The sequence below is a fragment of the Solenopsis invicta genome, chromosome 1 (genome assembly GCF_016802725.1).
Source record: "Solenopsis invicta isolate M01_SB chromosome 1, UNIL_Sinv_3.0, whole genome shotgun sequence".
In the NCBI taxonomy this organism is placed as follows: Eukaryota; Metazoa; Arthropoda; class Insecta; order Hymenoptera; family Formicidae; genus Solenopsis; species Solenopsis invicta.
In genome coordinates, this window is record NC_052664.1 from 14,054,135 (window position 1) to 14,069,264 (window position 15,130).

Below are 15,130 nucleotides of genomic sequence, written 5' to 3' on the forward strand. Positions count from 1 at the left end.
TTCCTGCACGAGAAAGCTTGTCGGATAAACTCGCTGCTGACATGGAATTTTGGTCCATATCGGGTGAATATCTTCTTAGCCAGTCTAGCCAAAATGCATCAACGGCTTACACTAAGGGATCCGAGAGCCAAGATGCAAAGCACTGACAATTACTGTTAATCTACATAGGGAACAAGTCAATGTCGACAGGGCCAAAATAAAAATCGTTTTTGTCGAAGTAGTTTTGATCAAGAGATCATTCTGTTTTTTTTTTTTACACGACGCGAGATTATACTATCTGTATCAATATTCTTATCAATATAAAAAATATATGAGAGCATAAACAAATATATTTCGTTCTGCACACCACTCCCAGAAATCCGAGTTACTTTAGAAAAAACGGGAAATTTAATCGATACCATACGATTGATGTATGAAAGGGTCGAAGAGTTTACTTTCAAAGGAATGTTTGATCCTTTTAAAGATCCGTCGCTCTATCCCCTTGAAGATTTTTTAAATACGAAGAATGATGATAAAAATTGATTCTGTCAATCTTCCACTATTTCTATCATTCCTCAGTCGAGAAACCTGGAGATTTCTTGCAAACAGATTTGTTCTTCGATATTACTATATATAAGTGAATCGAATGTTCACTTTCCTGAGAGGGTGGATACTGTGAAAAAGATAGCCCACAAAAGTTTGTAGCATTACGGGATCTGACATGTTTTCTTTCCATCGAGAAAGGAAAGATGATAATCTATCGGCATTTACTTCTTTTCTAAATAGCGTCTCCTCGACTGGGATCTGAATTGGTGCGATGATCGACGATTGCCGTATGTCGTTCCTGTTTTTTTCGTCACCGACCTCACGTATTTCAAGGGCGCGGGCGTTTTCTGATCTAGCTAAGGCTACTTGAGTCAGTTGTTTAATCGACTACTGTACTTTCCTAAATATTACTAACGGCATTTTAACTATGATCTTGGATGACTTCCATGCTGCTTTTTTCAAATAATCTCCAAAGGAGGTTCTGAAAAGAAGGTTGTCTATCGGAATAGCAACAGCCATATTTTTAGCAATTAAATTGAGAGCGGGAGTGATTTGTGCCCTTCTTGATAAGAATAGTCTGTGAAATAGATCAGCTAGGATCCCTCGATGATATTTGTTCGTTTTATGTTAGATGGCTTTAGACTTCGTAAGAAGCTCTAATTGAGGCAAATATACTCCCTGATGATCCACTCGCGCGATGGAAGCGCTTGACATGTTGATCCCTCGATGATCCCTTTGACGCGGCAAGGCGAGTCTCCGGTCTCAACGACTTTTAAATATCCGGTTTTAGGAAGTCCGAAATGGCTTTACCTAAGGCGCCCAAAGCCACGCTCACCTGATTTTGATTTCTGCAGCTATAGTCGACTGATTTGATCATAGAGTTGCTATTTAGCGCTATCCTGCACACTTGATTTAAAGTGGATACTTTCAAAAAAGCTACTGCCTCTGGCGGGGAGTTTTTATTCAGCAAGGTCTTACGTTGATCAACAGGAATATCTATACGCGATAGATCGTGCCACTTCTGCGTTACTAATTCGTTCCAAGGCGACAACATCTCATCCTCCAGTTCGGAACCGAACAATTGATTGATAAGAAGCTTCCCGTTAATTTCCACGAGGGTGGAGACTGTGGGCAAGCTCTCTTCCAAAATAACCTGTAACTAAAAAAGGGACGGATTGTTCCCATTTAGGGCCTTACCTGCTTCTGAAGAAAAACGGATGTTCTGATTATTCGGAAAAAAAAGCTTGTATTACTTGAATACAGATTCAGCAATTTCGTACACACCTGAACTTAGGAAGGTTGTGTCGTCATGCCGCCTGTATTTCTCAAATACTGATCCAGCAATTTTGTACACACCTGAACTTGTAGTCTAACTGAGTCCGTTAGATTCTGACTCTAAGCGTGACTCTTGATCGTTCTGATCCACGGAACAGAAGGACGAGGATCGAGAGGGGGCATTAGGCGCTCGAACCTTTCTTTACGTCAGTATGACGATAAGGCGAGACACCTTATTTTCCAGGCTCGCGAGGCGATTGCCTCTAATGCGAGATGAAGACCTCTTCCTCTTCTTTGACTTATGAACGGATTTTCCTATATTCGAAAGCCGGATGTACTCAAATTAATGGAATTAACGTACGTAACCTGTTAAGGACTCACATAACAGAAAAACAATGAAGGTTGAAAGCGCGCACGGGCGCAAGAGAGTGGCGCTTGGGGGTGTAAGAGTTCGCCGCGTTCCTAAATCTTTTTTTTCGGTGAGTTTTAAAATTCCCGTTGAGGACAGCTCAGCGGAACGCTATTACACTTATCCATCTGGACGAGACGTAGGATAATTAAAAAAATGTCATTATCTACATACTATTCATATTTAATATAAAATATAAAATGCTATAAATTGATGACTTGCTTTTCAAAATAGATATGAGTTTATAATCTGTGTATCAACATGCAAAACAGAAAGCTACCAACGTGAATTTAGAATGTGATAATTTTCGCATCTAATAAAGTTTGCATTTAATTTACTCCGCAAATTACCATGTAAATCTAGAAACAAATTACTTATACAATTCGTAGTAATTTAAAATGAGTTCGCAGCACGCTGCATAAATTTTCAGAAGAACAATCTTTTAAAAAAAAAACTACAAAAAAGCTACATAAATACAGATAACAATAAAACAAATGTGTGCAAAATATGAATTGTTTGTATTTTATCTGAGTTTGATTTATCATATATTTAATGTTAATGTGAATTTTAGAAAAACATTAATTTATTAACTTTAAATTTTTATTTTGTTAAATTTATATATATATATACACACATACATATTTATTTATTTATTTATTTATAATGCATTTCGACTATACATTTAAAGTTGACGGAGACTTTTTTACTTTCAATTGTAATTATCTTTTAAACATAATAAATATAAATTTAAGATTAGTTATAATACACGTGTTTAAGTAAACTTTTTAATTATAGAATATATTTGTGCGGCTAGAGCAAATATAAAAAAATTATTCAATATAATGACATCAAACTGAATTATTCAAGTAATCGTAACGTTTATAACGGCGTGGCAGGCTCAATTCCAACCAATCAAAAATTTGCATTAAAAATAATAGTAATTACGTTAAAATATACATCTGCTTTTTAATTGTTTCTTCTACATCCAATTTTTCAACTTAATATTAAAAATACTACAAGTCTATCGAAACGTTTGAATGACAAAATTGTACAATTATTGCAAATACTACATATACATCCCGATTGCACAAGTATACTTAACTCGTTTACTTGAACGTATGTGGCCTTAAGAAACAAACATAAAGTAATAAAGATTTTCAAAATTGAATAATAATGATTAAGATTAAATAATAATGATGAATTAGAGTTAATAAGAGTACGGGGCAGTTATAATGGCGCAAAAATATGAGAAACTTATTTTAACAAAATTTTATATACATGCATACGTTTTGACTCTCTTTGGAATCATCTTCATTTACAAAATTTATACGTGATACATCCTTAAAGTAAGGTAGAGTTACTATCGGGTTACCGATTCCGTAGTGTCATCTTTCAAATTACTATAATTCATATCAGAAGGGATCAAAAAATTCTCCCCAAAAGACCGAGGACTTAATTTGATTGGGAATGTATCACGTATGGATGAAATGTATCGTTGAAAATAATTCCAAAGATAATCGAAACATTCTTGTGAATAAAGATTAAATTTTGTTAAAATAAGCATCTCGCAATTTATTTGCGCCTTATAACTACGTCGTACTCTAGTTAGCCCTAGTTTAATCATTATTTAAGAAACAAGTTATTCGATTTTTAAATAATTGAATTAATGTTTAAATAATTAAACAATTTATTCTAAATGAAACGTTTCATGTTATGCTTATCAAGTAACACAAGCAAAATAATGTTTTCTTTTTGCTGTATTTACTATTACTTATATTGCATATAAACTCAAAGTTACAAAAACTGAACTAAATAATACAGTTTAATATACATATATCATGATACATTTAAGTATAAGTAACACCATAATCCGGATTCTTCGAATACGCAAAGCAGTCGTTGACTTATGCAATATTTAATCAGCTGAAATACAAAGAGATCGATCTCTATTTTACAATATCATAAAATTTCAACTTTTTTGTCTCATTAGCGTGTCTAAAACCAAATGTTTCGGTTCAATTATTGACTTCGCTGTCGTAAATGATTTTACTTGCATCAAGAAACCGCGAACTTTGCCCTTTCATCTCATTTCCTCGATTACACCGATTCTCCGGCCGATGCTTTATGACCTCGCTGCTTCATTTGCGAGAGCTGCAAGATATATGAGAGAGAGAGAGAGAGAGAGAGAGAGAGAGAGAGAGAGAGCAGAGAGCTGGGCGTGAGAGCAGCATCTATGTGTTCGAGAGCTTTACCAGTTTTGCTCCCTCGTGCCAAGAGCATCGCGATAATGGAATGCTCTTATAGCATATTGATACGTGAATGTCAGCGTCACTAAATTTCCCAATAGTTTGATTTCGGAGAACTTAAGTAACCTGAGATATATATTAAAAATATCTAATTATAAACTATTACAGTAAAATCTGATACATTAAACAAAATATATATTAAAGAGATCACATAAAATACACGTGAGAGTTTAAAAAAAATTTGTAATTACACATAATTTAAAAAAAGATTTTAATCTATTATTTCTGTAGTATTAAGATTCTAAATTTTTTTTAAATAACTTTTACGAGAAATATTTATATAATTGAATAATTTTAATTTTACTTTTAAGTAAAAAAAAATAGACTGAAAAAAGGATAGAATAATTAGGGTTTCCAGATCAAGGATTTTTATTCTATTTTTTAATAAATTTAAACTTGGCTTTCTTATCTTAGAATTTAATAAAAGATCTAATTAAATTTTTCTAATTATTAAATATTTAATAATTAAAGTACAAAAGTTATGATTATTAAGATTTATTAGTGGGACAAATTGCAAATGAATCAAGTATTATTATAGGATAATTAAATATTAATTTAAAATAATAATATTAATTTAAATATTTAATTTCAAGAAAAAGATTTATGATAACTCTAAATAGAAAAATAAATCTGTTAGATCGGCTTTTCAGATATAACATACTGTATTTATAAAATTAAAATATCGGATATAAGATCGGAATTTCTTGTAGCCGTTAATCATGTGCAACTTATCTTCATGATACATGCAAAATAAAAATTTGAATCTTCGACTACGAAATTGTATATCTGCAATGCGCATTGCGGTATGTATACAGTAACCAGTATGATCCTAGATATACCAAAGAAGAATCATTTTTCCTATTCACTCTTTAATTTAATAAAACTTTAATTTAACCAAGTATTACAAAAAAGTAAAATAATGAAAAGATTTAAAAGAAGATGTATTTAAAGGAAATCTTCTTACTATTGATTAAAGAAAATGATACGGAGCTATAATTGTTCACGACTTACACGTACACATTATTCTTCCTTTGCCGCAATGCAGAAGTGTACATCGTTAATACTGCAGTAAAAGGACTATCACACGCAACGTCAATAAATTCTTCACATTCTTTCTCATTGATGGTATTTTCATAAAAAGTTTTGCACGAGTTTTTTTATATATTCTGTTAAATCATGTCTTATGCGATTCGTAATTAATTTATTGAAGTACTGCAATTTAATGTTCTTTTCAATCTCAATTTTTTAAATAAAATATATAGAGAGAATTTATTATTATACATAATTATAAAACAAAAAGAGCATAAAGTGTTTACATATACATTAAGAGACTAGAAAGAAATGTCGTTTTTACAAATAATGTAAACAATATATATAGTTTTACCATTTGTAATTTTGTTAATATAATTTATTACTTACTGAATAATATAATTGCTATTATTTTTTACGAGATTCATTCACTTATTTATTAATTTTTTAATTCTTTTTCCGAAAAAGCTAACCAGCTTTGATTCTGTAACATAATAATGTTCGACTGCATTTATAGAAACAAACGCAACAGAAAATTAAAAACTTAAGTTGGAATGTATGTACTTCCTCATCCACTGCATTTGCTCTATCAGATTTTTCCGATTATTAGAGTACTCTTTACGAGGAAAAAGTTTTGTAAGAGGAAACAATGTTCAAATTCATTTTATCTATATTTTTCGAATTACAGCCTTAAGGTTATTTTCGTTGAGAAAGAATTTAAAAAACTAATAAATAGATAAATATCTTTATTTCTAGAGCGCTTTAAGACATCCTCTCAAACACTAGAAATAAATCCAACCATGACATTGTGGAGAGTAATAGCGGTTATATTATTCAATGAATTATAAATTAACAAAATTACAAATTGTTCACATTATTTATAAAAAATTATATTACTTTTCTGTTCTTCCATATATTTAATTTTAATTAATATATTTAATCTTATTATTTTTTTTATATACATATATTCTATTGTATATCTATAAATATAATGGAATCTATATGTTATTTATATAGTATAATTATATTTGATAAACATAAATCTGTATTTAATAATTCTTCTATGATAATATTAAGCAAAATATTTACTTGAAGCCATTGTTACCTATGTTAGGAAGTTTATATGCTTTTCTTTATCTAGTCAAGATATTCATGATGCAATAAGATAAGACTAAAATACGCTCGTCAGGGAATACATAGCATATTTCGAAGGAAGTTTACGACGAAGACTTCAAGCTTACTGCTAAATCTTGGCCCGGAAAGTTACGAATATAAAAATACTGTGGAATACGGCGAATCTTCGAAATAATATCCTTTCGCGTATTTGTACCTTTCACTAATGTGCGACATAAAATAATCACGACAACATGAAAAAGATCTCAGCTTCTAGCTTATGCAGTCGCTCAGAATACTGTTTAATATAAATAGAAAATAATACATGTTAACTATACATACACACACATACACACACACACACACACACACATACACACACAAAGGATCCTATCCTACTATGTCGAAATAGACTGTAACAAAATAATTTAACATTGCTGTTAGAATTCAACACAAATTATATATAAATATATATGATATTTTATCACCCCATGTTTTTCTTATATATATATATATATAATTATTCATATTATTTATTATATTTCTTATATATATATATATATAATTATTCATATTATTTATTATATATTCTTTTCAAAATTTATAATTAATTTTGTTTTAAAAGAAGTTTATATAAAACCGTGTTATTTTTTTTGCATTATTTACTTAATGCATTTTTATAAGTAAATATACAAAAATATCTGGAAAATAAACTTCTGAAAAGTTTATCTTAGATTATCTATGGCATTTCTGACGCTACAAAGAAATACAATAATTTTTATATTTATAGTAAATTTATGAATTTATTCAAATTAAATTTTATATTATTTTATTATCTCTATATGTATATACGTCATTAAACGTAATAATTAGGAAATATTAGGAAACTAAGAAAATTAGTACATTAAAATATTAAAATGTTAGCCATCTATCCATTAAAAGATCAGTTTTTAACTTAATCAATTTTGGTTCTAAGAAATATAGGTATAAATTAAAATATCTATTTCCCATAAACTTTGTTACAAAGTACTGTACACACCCCATATAGCATGCATGGCATACATGCAAGGACGATCAATAAATTGACGAGAATATTATTTAACTAATTAGAAATTAATTAACGCTCAAATGCATGCTATGTCAATATGAAACATCGGCACTTACACTCAAGACATTTCGTGCAACAAGTACAACACACACTTTCTGTTGAAGGTAGCTGTGCACAGTACCTGGCGATCGTTTTGCACTCAACACTCCGAGTAGCTCTAGCACGTCGAAATTAGGGGTTTACCCCCCCAAAGTAGTCCCCTCGGTGTTACGTGCCGGAGTAATGACGGTGATTCACGTCACTATTTTTAGTCGGGATATTCAATAAAAATATCGCGGAAACGTGCAAATTTGAATCTTTTTGTAAATATCTACAAAATATCTCAGGTTTGCAAATTTTTCCGCTAGTCTCCTTTAGCTTCTTAAGTTGGATCGAGGTAATTGACTAGTTTTATAATACTTTTTCTAGAGAATGGCCCCAAGAATAGTTAAGTAGGTAAAGTTGTGGCAATATGCTCTAACGCACAAATTGGTCGAGTCAATCTCCATACAGATGACATTTCATCAAAAAATATGGTCTCTTCTTTTTGGTCCATTCGTTATGTTCAGAGACGAGCTGATTTCAATGTTACGAATTATGCAATATCTTCATGATTCCGAGACGTTCGTGTCGTCTTTCGTTGATTCTTAGAGTACATAAATAGTCTAAACCAACCCCGAGCAACAGATAACTGTAATAGAGAATAGCAATAACATTTGAAATGCTGTTTAATAAGCTAGAGAAATTAATCTTTTAATTATAAAAATAGGATTTATAAAAAACATAATTTATTTTTTTTTTATTGTACACTTGTTGAATTTCTCTTTTGTCGAACACTACGTAAGTAAAAGCAATTTAAATATTACGCTGTTTGTCAAATTATATAATGTCATTTCGATACTACAATTAGTTAATTAATACTTCCATAATTTTATATGTTTAATGTCGCTATGCTTTCTTCTCCTTTTTAAATCTAGGCTGCCGTAGTAAAAACAGAACCACGTTGAAAGAACATTCTTAAATAATAGTCTTATAAAAAAATACTTTAATTTTATTTGAACTTTTTATATTCTATTTATAATTAATAATAAATTAAATAATTAGTTAATAAATAAAGTATTCAAAGTAATAAATAATATAAAAATATAATAAACATTCAAATTATTTTTTTAGGATTCAAATCAATATGTCAGCGAAAAAGTTAATGTTTTAATTAAAAATATTGCTGCCGTACTGAGCCCTTTGAAGTATTGCAAGCATAAACCACTGCCAATGCGGTTTTCAGATGCACTTAGCATTGACGCAAGTAGCTGTCTACGTCAAAGGGCAAATAGCTCGAATGCAGTTAAAATGATTTGGCATGAGAGTTGAGTAAATACTTAGAGAAGATAGCAAAGTATTTTATCACAGTACATTTAATTCAATAGAAACAGTGATTTATGCTAACAATAGAGTTAAATTTCATTAATATTTGCAAAATCACAATAATTTGGTAAATGACCGTGATTGATCCGTGATTAAAATAAACAATTCATAATAAATATATAAATTCTAATGGATGTATATGATAAATTTGTTGGTATTATTTTAATAGGAAATTACGTTTTAATATTGCATAATAAAAATAAGTAAAAGGCTAATGAGAGTACCACGCGGTTATTTTTGCATTAATCAGTCATAGACCAAAAATTCCTTCATTTATCCGATAATTTTTTCTTTTCAATTTGCAAAATACTATACAGAACATCGCATACATTTATAAGGAGATCAAGCCATCTCATCTATCTACATACCCTATGGGAATGTTGCACTTCGGGTCCGGCAAACCGTTAGTGACTCAGCCGCATATCGGATCGATAGTAGTCAGATAACTAATTGTTGTTATTATTAGAAATATTATTATGTGTATTATTTAAAATTTGTATATTTTGTTCAAACATTATCAGAATAAATAAAGAAATTTTCTGTTTATGACTGATTTTGCGCAAAAATAACCGCGCAGTACTCTCATTAGCCTTTTACTTATTTTTATTGTGTTAAATCTCGAAAGTCTTCTACTAAATTGTTTTAATATTGCTAACTGCATGAGGGGAGAGTGAGGGAGATTCAATCAAACAATCACTAAATTTGAATCTTACGGAATTTTCTATCATCTAGTAATTTATTTTAATGTGTAGATATGTAAGCATCATAATTAATAAATAAAATAGTTTTTGGAGCACCGTATATTTATTACGTTATTAAATTTTAAGAACAAGTATCTCGAAAAGTGAAAATTATGTTTGAATTACATAAGTATAAAGTATATAATATACTGGAAAATATAGTCTTAAAACGTGATTTTTGTTATAAAATCTTATTTCAAAACCAAGAACTTATCAAAGAAACTAATTTGTTTGTTGTTTGAAGAAAATATCATCTGACATGACGATCAAGGTTGTTGATACCCAGAACTTCTCTTCAAGAAAAGCTTCAGAAACTAGTTTGATAAAGTAATAATTTAACATCAGATAATGTAAAATTTCAATCATTACGAGACTTCTGGTACTTTAAAATAAAAAAAATTTATTTACATACATATCGGGTTGCAATATAATAATCTATAAATTTGAAATTCTGTATATATTAAATTCTCGTAGCTTTTATTTAAAGATTTTAACTTAATTTTAGAGAATTTTGGAATTCTATTTTTGTACCATGAGTAAAAGCTTTATTATCTGATGCCGTGACCAAAGCAGCAAACTCAACTGGCATTTTGCATTGTTACCATAACAACTTAATCATAACAAACAGTACGATATTGTAACATTTGCACACATTAAAAATCTTGGTCCGTCATCAAAGGAGTTTAAAGGATTTTAGTTGAACAAACGAAGCTTAATAAAGAGAAACCATAATGGAAGTTCTATACTGCAGGCTTTTAACCATTCATTTTTTACTTATCGTTCTTTGAAATACTTCATACAGTAAAATAATATTTTCCAGAATTCATATCTGATGGCAAATCGATCGATATATTCAAAGTAACGTAGATGCACAGTGTCACAGCAAGATATTTTATGATAATCTAACATCTCTTTTTATCCGAATGACTAGTATATTTTGTCAAAGCTAAATGTTTCTGTAATATTAAAATGGCTTAAATTTATTGCTCAAAATAATTTATAAAATAATAAAATATAATTTTTGTTAAAATCTAAACTTTAAATATAATACTTCATACAATAAAAATGACGCAAACAGCGCGCAGCAGCTTAAAAATGTCAATATTTCACTAAAGAATTTATTTAGCAGTTAATCTAATAATACACCCCTGAATCTTATTTTGCTTGCATATTATTTTAGAATCAGATAAGAATTCATAAACAAAAAAATATAAAAATGTTAAATTTACGAAAAAATTTTATAAACTAAATATTGTTATATATGTGAATAAATGTGAATAAACTTATTGTTTAAAAATATAATAAAGTTCCTATTTTAATTTTAATAATTACTGCTTTTAAAATATTTAAAGAAGATATTGCGTAGAAAAAGATTATAAATAAAGGCTATAATAATAACTATTATTTTTTATATACAGAATTAATTTTTTTCTACAAAATAGGATATTAAAGATAAAATGCTATACTTGTTTAAAAAATGTGAAACAACAATTTCGAAGGTATACATAATTAAAAATAAAAAAAGAGAGAGAGGGGGGAAGAGAGAGAGAGAGAGAAAATAATTTTGCATTATGTAAATTCTTATTTTCTATTTAATTTAAGAATTTTTTATTTCTTTAGAATTTAGAATTTTAAAGCCAATTTACAAGTTTTGAAAAGTGTGTTATAACAAAATTCTACTATATAAATTCTACTATATAAATAAATGTAATGATATATTATTGATATTAGTAATTGGTTATAACGCACTTTTTTTATAAAAATATATATACATGAATGTTTGTGCTAAACAAATTAAAGAAATTTACTAAATTCGTAAATAAAAATTTATTTTTATATTCCTGCTTATAAATTTAAAGTTTTAAATCGTAACGTGTATATTGCAACGTGATAGACAAAAAGTCTTTAAATGAATATAAGTGAAATATAAATGTAAAATTACTTAGATACCTAAAAGCATTAAAATATATTTGTGTTTTAAATTTAAAACTTTTATACAAAAAAATATATTAAATTTAATTCTTGCACACGTTTTACGCAAAATAAGTTTTATTTTTTTTCCTATCACACGCATCAGTAATTAAAAGAATTTAATCACATAATTGCAAGTAAATTCATTTACTTTTTACGGTTTGTAGTTTGAAATATCAAGCGAATCGTATTTCATCCAATAAAATCTGATCGTTTCCCACTGAAACAGGTTACGTGATAGCTATTTCAATAAATTTGTAAAAAATTTTTCCAATATTCACTTCTCTCTATTGATGGTAGAAAATTGTTTGATAAAACTTCGTTGATTGACTTCCTATTTTAGTTTTATTATTTTAAGATGAGACAAAAAGTTTTAAGATAAAACAAAATTTTAGATTTTTTATAACTTTATAAAAAGTTATAAAAGTATAAGAGAACAAACTTTTTCGTTACATATTTTTATAAACTTCTTTTTCATGCTTCAAAATTAAAACTACAGTTATTCCATACTATCTTAGTTAACAACTTATCTATTAGATTAATATAAGAGTTTTATATTACTTTCTTAGATAAAATAAAATCTTGCGAATAAAATAAAGGCTTAATGCTTTCTACATCTCAAAGAGTTAAAATATGAATTTCCATGAACGCGTAGGAAGAAACGAGTAATATCGCTGTGACCTCGTATAATTAACTTTCCCCGTTGTCACCCTTTGGATGAGAACAGCGAAATAGCTAGAGAGACACGAAAATTAACCACGAAACCAGGTACCATAAAAATTAGTCGTGGCCATCTGTTTCCTGCTATATTTTCGACAGGGAACATTTAATTTACCACGGGCCGTTACGAATTGGTTAGATTACGACAAAAAAGAGACATTGGTTTCAGAAAGACGAAAGTAGTACCGCAACAATATATTTTGTCCTAAAAAAGGTTCGCAAATCCAATAACGGATATAATCTCAGGATACGCAGAGAAAGAAGAAGAATGGCAGAAAGCGATTAACTCAAAAATTTAGGGAAAAAATGCAACGTTGATAGGTCTATATGTACATGAAAAGTACAGCTTATTTCTAAATTTATATTTAATTAAACCTTTTTAATTTATTTTTTAAAGGAGCAAACCAGCTTTGATTCTGCAACAGATTATGTGCGATTGCTTCTGGAGATAAGATAACAAATAATTGAAGGATTAGAATGTGAAGTACTACTGTATTCATTTCAGACTATCATTTTTCTTTATCATTGAAACACTTTTTATGAAGAAAAACTTCAGTAAAATCGTTCTTTCTATATGTACATATTAAGGAGACCGAAAAGTAGTATCATTTTTATAAATAATGTTAACAGTATAAAATTGTTAATATAATTTATTATTTATTCAATAGTATATATATAATTATTCTTACTTTCTATGAATATTTATTTATTTATTATTTTAATTCCTTTCTTGAAAAAGCTGACTTTGATTCGAGAAATGTATGTGAGACGATTTGAATTATTTGCATTTACAAAGCTTTTTCCTAAGAAGTGCTTCAGTGATCTAATAAGATGATATTCACGGAGTGAATACAGTAGACGAGAATACACTTTCCATCCTAACTTTTTAAGTATTTATTACATCTGTTTTTCTAAAAGCAATAAAACATTGTTGTAGAATCAAAGTCGGTTAGCTTCTTCGAAAAAGAAATTAACAAATAAATAAATAAATAGACGGTTATTAAAGAAAATAATTATGTGATTGTAGATATATTATTAAATAAATAATAAATTGTATTTTAACAGAATTATATAGTGTATACATTATTTCTAGAATTGCTTTCCTGGACTATAATAAAATAATAAAAACAATTACGCTCTTGCGCAATATTAACAAATATTAATTAAATCTCGAAACTCTGTTTCTAACAAACTCTGCTTATTAATAACGAAAAAGTATGTCATGCATATTGACTTTATTGTAAAGATAAAGCGTTTCCTCTTTGTGCTTATTTTTTCTTAGTAAATTAAACCGTACAATAGAGATTTGCGAACATAGAGTGAAGCATAAACCTGATTCCGTCTTTTGTTTACCTAATACGTCTGATAGATGGTAATGCCGGACTATCTTTCCACCTTGTGCTATGCTGATAACAGGCACGTGCTGTTGTGCTAAATGGTCTTCAGCAGTCTAAAGTGGAAATCGCGTTAGACCCGTAAATGGTGCTTTATCACCGTAGTACAAAGGAATGCAGCCTAGTCAGATTCGATTACGCGTGATATTTCGCCGACCAAAAGTCATACACGATTTCTGCACAACTTTTCATGCTTCCGCTATTTCCAATTACATCGCCTAATACCTGTCTACTAATTCCGCAGTTGCGAGATCGCAAGGAACAGAGAATATCCGATTAATTGCGAAGCTTTTCATCCAATCCCGCCCTTGCTGTGAAGAAAGCATCTCGGTGACAACGACGACGGCGACGACGTGCTTGAGTGTTCGAAGCCGTGGATCAAATTAAAGTCCGAGGTATCGTCGCACGGCGACAACACAACTGCCTTTAATGAAGACATATTGCGCGTACCGAATGGGCATGTGTAAAGGTATGTGTTTATCTTTTCAGATCGTTATGTATTTCGCGATATATATTTATACGCGATACTTGTACTTTTATGTTAAACCTTTTTTTAAGTAAATGATTCTAGATGTTACCTGTACCTATTAAACAATCGTTTGCGACGATTCTTTCTGAAGTGTGCTATTATTTGTATTGCGTTATTTACATTTATATTACATTGTGATTGTTGTAAAGCAACGTGATGCAAACGTGATATTTGTCGTAAATCTTTGAGACAAGACGAAGAGATAAAAAAATAATATAATTACGGAACGCAGCACTATTTGTAACAGAAAATTTTTCTATAACTACTCACAAATTCAATATGCAAGAAATATGATTTGAGACATGACGTAAAATACATTGACTAAGCAACGCAGGAAGCGATCTTGAAATTAAATCCGTAAATCGAATCACGTTATTTGAATGATCTTAGATAAATCAACACGGAAACGAATTTTATTTTATTTTCCTGCTTAGACAGATTTGTTTACATTATAGCGAAGAAGTGAGTTTATTTAATTCTACCTCTCAAACAAATTCCACGAGCAATCAAAACGAAATGCTAAATGCATTCGATTGATTTCGCGAACGCTTCGAAGACGGAAGCTAGAATTAGCTTAACGAGTTTATTGAAATTATGCGTAACAAGT

General features: G+C 29.4%; 1 protein-coding gene across 13 annotated transcripts in view; it reads right to left on the minus strand.

Moving 5' to 3' along the window:
* Positions 1 to 15,130, minus strand: part of LOC105194352 (potassium channel subfamily T member 2) — a 255,391-nt gene that overhangs the window by 142,744 nt on the left and 97,517 nt on the right. Inside the window, exon 2 of one of the 13 annotated variants that reach the window (XM_039453288.1) lies at positions 7,887 to 8,435. The exons of 11 other annotated variants lie outside the window; for them this stretch is intronic. The gene's annotated coding sequence lies outside the window, so the exon portion shown is untranslated. Of the gene's footprint in view, positions 1 to 7,886; positions 11,116 to 15,130 lie in introns of those variants that run through there. One more of the 13 variants, XM_039453286.1, reaches the window with a different exon arrangement.